Raw genomic sequence first — 7387 nt, forward strand, 5'->3', positions numbered from 1 at the left:
ATTGTAACATGATTGAAGAAGAACTTGATGGCGAACCATGGTTCCACGATATTAAAGAGTACATTAGAATGGGGATATATCCAGTGCAAGCCACGGGGGATCAAAAAAGAACAATTCGACGGTTGACAAATGGATTCTTCTTAAGTGGAGGAGTTTTGTATAAGAGAACACCAGACCTTGGATTATTAAGATGCATAGATGCTAGACAAGCTACGGCTGTCATGTCCGAAGTACATTCGGGAGTCTGCGGACCACATATGAGCGGATATGTGTTGGCAAAGAAAATTCTCTGAGCAGGCTATTATTGGCTTACCATGGAGCGAGATTGTATCAATTTTGTGCACAAATGCCATCAGTGCCAGATACACGGAGATTTGATTCATTCTCCACCATCGGAATTGCACACAATGTCGGCACCATGGCCCTTCGTTGCTTGGGGCATGGATGTCATTGGACCAATTGAGCCAGTAGCATCCAACAGGCACAGGTTCATTCTGGTAGCCATTGATTATTTCACCAAGTGGGTTGAGGCCAAAACTTTCAAATCGGTGACCAAGAAAGCAGTGGTCGATTTTGTTCACTCAAATATCATCTGTCGATTCGAAATCCCAAAGGTGATGATCACAGATAATGGTGCTAATCTTAACAGTAACTTGATGGAAGAGGTATGTCAACAGTTTAAGATTACACATCGCAATTCTACCCCATATTGTCCCAATGTGAATGGAGCAGTCGAGGCAGCCAACAAAAACATAAAGAAGATACTTCGAAAAATGGTAGAAGGTTCGAGGCAATGGCACGAAAAATTACCATTTGCGTTGTTGGGATATCGCACTACTGTTCGTACTTCGGTAGGTGCAACTCCTTATTTGTTAGTATATGGCACTGAAGCAGTAATACCTGCAGAAGTTGAAATCTCTTCCCTTCGGATTGTCACTGAGGCTAAGATTGATGATGATGAGTGGGTCAAAACCCATTTGAAGCAGTTGAACTTGATTGATGAAAAAGGATTGGCAGCAGTATGTCATGGCCAATTATATCAAAAGAGAATGGCAAGAGCATACAACAAAAGGGTGCGTCCTCGAAAGTTTGAAGTGGGTCAGCAAGTGTTGAAACGTATCCTTCCACATCAGGTTGAAGCAAAAGGCAAGTTCGCCCCGAATTGGCAAGGGCCATTTATTGTAACCAGAGTATTGTCCAATGGTGCTCTATGTTTAACAGATATCGAAGGAAAATGCATAGACATGGCCATCAATTCCGATGCAGTCAAGAGATATTATGTATGATTTCTTTGTTATAATTGTTGATTGAGACAATTTGTTCTGCTATCTAAACACACTATCCTTTGTTTCCCCTTTTGAGCCTTATTTATTTTATTTCATACCCCTCTTTTGGAATCAATAACGAAAAAGAAAAAAAAAAGAAAAAAAAAAAGAAGCGAAAAGAGAAAAGAAAACAAAGAAATTCAGGTGTGAACTACGTTTGACCTGATTCCTGTTAAGGATATGTAGGCAGCCTCATGGCTCAGTCATAGTAAAATAAAATATCAAAAGATCCACAAGCAAGAAACTGGGGCAAAAGTTGTACTTGTAATAAGAAATGTGATTCCAAGAGTTGTAATTTTAAACCCATGTCAAATTGTTTTGAGCCTTTGATACCCTTTCTTTCTAACCCCATTCAAAAGCCCACATTACGGTCCAAAGAAAGACCTTCCGATCAGTCTTCGAAAGATGCCAAGTTGAGCAAATAGAGGTGATTCATATCAGGATAACACTCTGGTCCAAGCAGGGAAAGTAAAAATGAGTATTATTGGTGAAAACCCTCATGGGCACCATGAGGCGACGAAAGCTGAGAGAAAGTAAAAATGAGAGAGTCTTATCGGTGAAAACCTTCACGGGCACCATGAGGCGACGAAAGCTGAGAGAAAGTAAAAATAAGAGAGTTTTATCGGTGAAAACATTCGCGTGCACCATAAGACGACAAGGAATTGAGGAACAAACAAATGAGAGAGGTTTGTCGGTGAAAACCCTTCAGGGCACTGCAAGTCGAACAAGGTCCGTAAGTTGGCAGAAAGTAAAATTGGGTTGTGGAAATCTTGGAGAACAAAGTAAAACAATTGTAAAGGAGATTGGTTAAATATACTGGGCTGATTAATCCAAAATGCATACCATGATCATTGATGTCAGTGACTCCACTCAGATAAGTTCTTTTTTCCTATCTCCAACAGTCATCCAAATTTGGATTTTCTTCTTTATTCTTAATTCTCAAAATCGTCGCATTTCATTGCTGTTAATATTTACTACTCTAGGTTAACCTTGTTCCAACAAATAAGAAGGAATGTCAAAGTGTACTACCAGATTCAAAATTGCACAAAGCAAAATACGGCTAGGACATGCTGGAGATAGTATGATAAAAAGTGGGATCTAGGGTGTAAGCAAAGGTTAAATCGATGGAATGGTTCAGTAATGTCATGAGAGATGTATGGTGACGAATAAAAGGGTCAGAAGTGAAAAACAACAGTTGGGGATCCTGCAGTTAAGGATCAGTCATGAGGTCAAAACAGTCCTTTCGACCAGTTCAAGGCAGTCTGTTGAAGCAAAGCATGGCAAAGAGAAAACCATCCCCAGCAAGAATGCCACAAGTAACCACCACATTTTAAACTGACAAGATTTTCTTTAATTTGAAACAGGGGCAAAGATGACATTTATTTCATGAAGCACCCTGTAAGGAAAGCAAGTACCATGCAGGTTTGATCGTATAAATTCTCAGGACCCTCCTGAAAAATGAGACTTAGCTTTAATTCAAAACATTCATGAGTACAAGATCTAACATAAGTTCTACTTCGTGAAAATATAAGTTGATTTGAATTTTTTATTTTTTTAAGACAAGCCTCAATTCGAAACTTCAGGACCCTATTGTAAAATAGGACCTAGGTTAAAATCCAGAAAAAAATATAAGTAGTGAATATAGGACAAATGTGCACCAAAAGGGATATAAGTTGGCTTCAAAGTTCGCATAACAATTTTCAGGACCCACATGAATAATGGGACGTAACTTTAAGCATTCAATTAGATAAATGTTGTTATAAGAGAGTACAATTTAGCCGTAAAATTGTCACTCTTAAGATAAGTCTTGATTTTTGATTGTCAGGTCCTTCCTGGATAATGGGACGTAGTTTAAAACTGGCTTGGATAACAAGATTTAACATAAGACATACCTTCAGTAGATATAATTTAGCTTTAAAATGGTCGCTAATTAAGAGTTGTCAGGACCCTCCCGGATAATGGGGAGTAGTTTAAGACCTTAGATAACAAGATTTAGCAGAAGTCATACCTTTAAAAGATATAACTTAGATTTAAAATTGTCGTTTAGTTAAGAGTTATCAGGACCCCCCTTGGATAATGGGACCTAGCTTTCAAATTCTTAGTAATATTTGGTAATATGATTCAGTTTAACACTCACAGATGCGCCCAACTACCAAACTGGGGCAGAAAATTTCTTTTGTTTTGTCTATTTTTGTTGAAATCAGGTACTCATATGAAGAACAGGGAGAACAACACGGATGTTAAAGATAAGAGCATGACCAAATACTAGCAATCAGGCGGTCCACCTGAAGAACAAAGAAAAACAGTTGAAATATCAGCAATCAGACGTCCACCTGGAGAACAAGAAAAAACAGTTAAAATATCAGCAATCAGACGTTCACCTGAAGAACAAGGAATAACAGTTGAAATATTAGCAATCATGCATCCACCTGGAGAATAAGGAAGAACAATTGAAGTATCAACAATCAGGCGTCCACCTGGAGAACAAGGAACAACAGTTGAAGTATCAGCAATCAGGCATCCACCTGGAGAACAAGAGAATACATTTCAAGTTTCAACAATCAGGAGCCCACCTGGAGAACAAGGGAATACATTTCAAATCTAGCAATCAGGAGCCCACCTGGAGAACAAGGGAATACATTTCAAATCTAGCAATCAGGAGCCCACCTGGAGAATAAGGGAATACATTTCGAGTTTTAGCAATCAGGAGCCCACCTGGAGAACAAAGGAATACAATCCAAATGTCAAGTAGTCAGAAGCCCGCCTGGAGAACGAAAGGAAGAAGCAATTCAAGTTCGAGTAATCAGGAACCCGCCTGTAGAACAAAGGATGCTAATCAGTCTTTCAAATTAGATTTTTATCTAATTATTTGTTAAAATTAGGAATTACTGTGTAATTTGCTTAAGTGTTTGCATATTTTGTGCATATTTAATTAATGCATTGAAAATACAAAAATATAACATCTGCATTTAGAATTTAGTTTTACATTTTTAGATTAATTAAGTAAATTTCTAATAAATTTACCCCCGAAGAATAAGAAATAAGTACTGGTGTATAAACTACTTACTCGATGTTACACAACAAATATTTTCAACTTCTCTTTGGCTGCAAAATAACCACAAGAATTAAGAATAAGAAATGTCAAATTTTGAGTACTTAACCTCTCAAGAATTCCAAAAACATGAACAAAATATCTTTAAATGTTTTCATAAAACTAAAAAAGAAACCACTACCACTACATAAACACAGTGAGATCCAATGAAGAAAATCAAACATTTTGGATTGTCCGTGTGAGAGGGAAAAAAAGAAGAGAAATGACATAGCATGATAGCAATAAACAAATCTTACTGGGATATTCATGTATAGCAAAAAATGAATCCAACTCAGTCTATGGTTTAAAACAGTCAATTTTATAGATAAATCAAATCATAACAGGTAAAAAGAAAGATGGAATCAGCTCAAAGCACTCACGTCTTTCATTCATAGAGCAGAAACAGAAACAACACAGCTTTTTATTCTTAGGTAGCTTAATAGTCAACTAAACAATTAGCCATCATATACTTGCTACTGATTCTCTAAATCTTGATTTTATAAAATAAAATAAAAAACAACTTAACAAACTGATGTCTAAATCTTGATAAAAAGAATTATGTACCTTACTACTTGATCAATCTAGTACCTGTTGTGAGCATTACAATATTTCATATTTGTCTACTAATTGTCATTCTAAAACTAATGAACCATTACATGTAGGACAAGGGGCTAAGATACAAACTTCAATCTTTGACTAAAGCAAACAAACTTCAATCTCTAAGAAGTACGTAACGCACATCATTCTCTCGGATGCTAATCAGTTTTTCAAAACAAATTTTCCACCACTTGATCGAAACAGATATTTAGCATATCAAATCAACAGAAAACTAAAGAACAATGAACAACACAAATGGAAACTAGCGCATGTTCATAATTATTCATTTCCTAAGTTCAAGATTGTTGTGAGGCCATGCAAATATACCCACAAGACAATTGCAGAAACCATGAAACAAAACTTGAGGTTTGAAGAGAAGAATATCAAATGGAAAATTATTGAGAACCCCTCAAAGAGTCACACGGTTCCAAAGAGCTTAAGGTTTAAAGAGCTTTCGTGCGTGCCAATTGTCATTGAGTATTCTAAAGTTCGGATGTTAACATGGTTCCAAAAAATAAATATATCTAGTAAACATGGCTCCGGTGTAGTTTTAGATCATATTGCCCAAGTAGCTTCCAAATTCGGTCAAATAAAGCAAAGTATACTTGAGCATAGGCATTCAAATTTTAGGGACGAAATACAGATTCCGAACACATGACACTTTACTAACTCTAGAATTCTAACAAGGAAGAGCACATGTTTAATCAGTTTTACCACAAGAAAATTACTTCATCGTGTATGGCTAGGAGGTAACATGGGATTTAAAATAGTCATGGGAGATTAAATAAATTGAAATGTAAATTTAAAAATGAAGTAAATATGTTAATTGCAAGAATAAAGGGAATCAATATCAATCATACAATTGGTTAAAAATTAGTCATGAATCTCGAAAGAGCGAACTAGCATCGAACTCCAGATCTAAGACCATAGAAAACAGATGAAAAGAGATAGCCATTAAAAGAAAAACGAAGATGGAACATATATGACAATGTTCACAAGAATAAGGCATGGAATCGAGCATACGAAGTCAGGTTTGTGATGGGAATCCATAGCTTATTATCATTGAAAAGCAGAAACATACAAAAGTTCATGTTGTTTACCTTTATCTCAGGAAAACAGTAATTGAGAAGACCCAATTAAAGCCAGAAATTAACGGACAAAGCTCAGCCAATTTCAAAACAACAGCAGGGGCACTTAATAATCCTCTACAGCTCTTGTAAACCCAGGAGAACAGATTTGAACTTTAAAAACTCGTCTATGCTCCTTTGTATTTTTTTCGAGCTCCTAAACTCTCAGATCTTGATTTGATTTCTCAAAATCTCAATCTATTATTTAGCCATTTTCTCGTGTGTGTGTGTGTAAGGTGGTGTTGAAGGGTGAGAGGGTAATGTGAGGAGGGAATAGAGAAGAAGAAGGGGAGGGTGTTCGTTTCTTTTAGCTCAAGAACAGAGAGGTGCGCCGCTTCTTGTTCAAGAGAGGAGGGTTTTTTCATCTGATCCTCCTCTTTTAGGTTTTGGGGAGTGAGTTTTAATGAGATGGGGGCATTGGGCCGGTTCGGTAATGGGCTGGGCGATTTTTAGGTCATTTGGGTCATTTAAATTTTGCCCAATCTAGTTTGAGGCTCAAAAAATAGTCTTTTCTCCTTTTCTTTGTTTCTTTTTTTCTTTTTTTCTTTGATTTAAAAATCTAATTAAAGATCCTAAATTAAGTCCTAAATCAATCTAATTTATAAAATTAAACTAATTATCTATTTATACTATTTACATAATTAATTAATTCTAAATTAATGAAGGAAAATTATTAATTTAACACTAAAAGCTAAAAATATAAAAATGAACATCATTTTGTGATTTTCGTTTTAATAATGCTTTCAACTTATGCAATTAAATCTAAAATGCAAAGAGTAAAAATACAATATATTTTTTTATTATTTTCATGATTTGAAATGCTACTGAGTATGAGAAGATTCCGAAAATTTCATAAAAGCAATTAAAACTATTTTTAGAATATTTTAGGAGTATTTTAGACATAGGGCAAAAATAGGTACTCACTGCGACAAATAGCGGGTGAGGCAATAACAATAATAAAGAATGTGCTTTTTAAAGTCATATTCTTATAAAGAATGTTGGGCAGTACTTGAAAACTAGTAGATCTTAATTCTTATGAATATAACCAATAGCACTGAATCGTAAAGAAATTTCCAATAAAGTACATGCTAATAGTGAATCCTTAATTCTATGTTTATATGCTCTTTGGTTATCTATTGATCCTTGGAAAATGAATGTTTGACTTAAAATATTGAACTACCGTATTCAGGTTACTTTTTGTTTAGATTAGATTTTTGTGATTACTTTTTGTTAATCCCTTTTTTTTT

The 7387-nt window shown here is 35.5% G+C and overlaps 1 long non-coding RNA gene across 10 annotated transcripts; it reads right to left on the minus strand.

The window, feature by feature from the left end:
• Window positions 1-3412: 3412 nt before the first annotated feature.
• On the minus strand, window positions 3413-6515 carry LOC107786498 (uncharacterized). Of its 10 annotated transcripts, none has more exons than XR_012710334.1 (5): window positions 6114-6515; window positions 4393-4430; window positions 3946-4140; window positions 3755-3802; window positions 3413-3658 (listed from the first exon to the last, which is right to left on the minus strand). It is a non-coding gene; the product is annotated as an uncharacterized LOC107786498 (long non-coding RNA). The 10 variants fall into 10 exon arrangements; XR_012710335.1 differs by having other exon boundaries at window positions 3413-3610; window positions 3707-3802; XR_012710330.1 differs by having other exon boundaries at window positions 3755-3850.
• Between the last annotated feature and the right edge of the window lie 872 nt (window positions 6516-7387).

The sequence above is a fragment of the Nicotiana tabacum genome, chromosome 6, assembly GCF_000715075.1.
Source record: "Nicotiana tabacum cultivar K326 chromosome 6, ASM71507v2, whole genome shotgun sequence".
NCBI lineage: Eukaryota > Viridiplantae > Streptophyta > Magnoliopsida > Solanales > Solanaceae > Nicotiana > Nicotiana tabacum.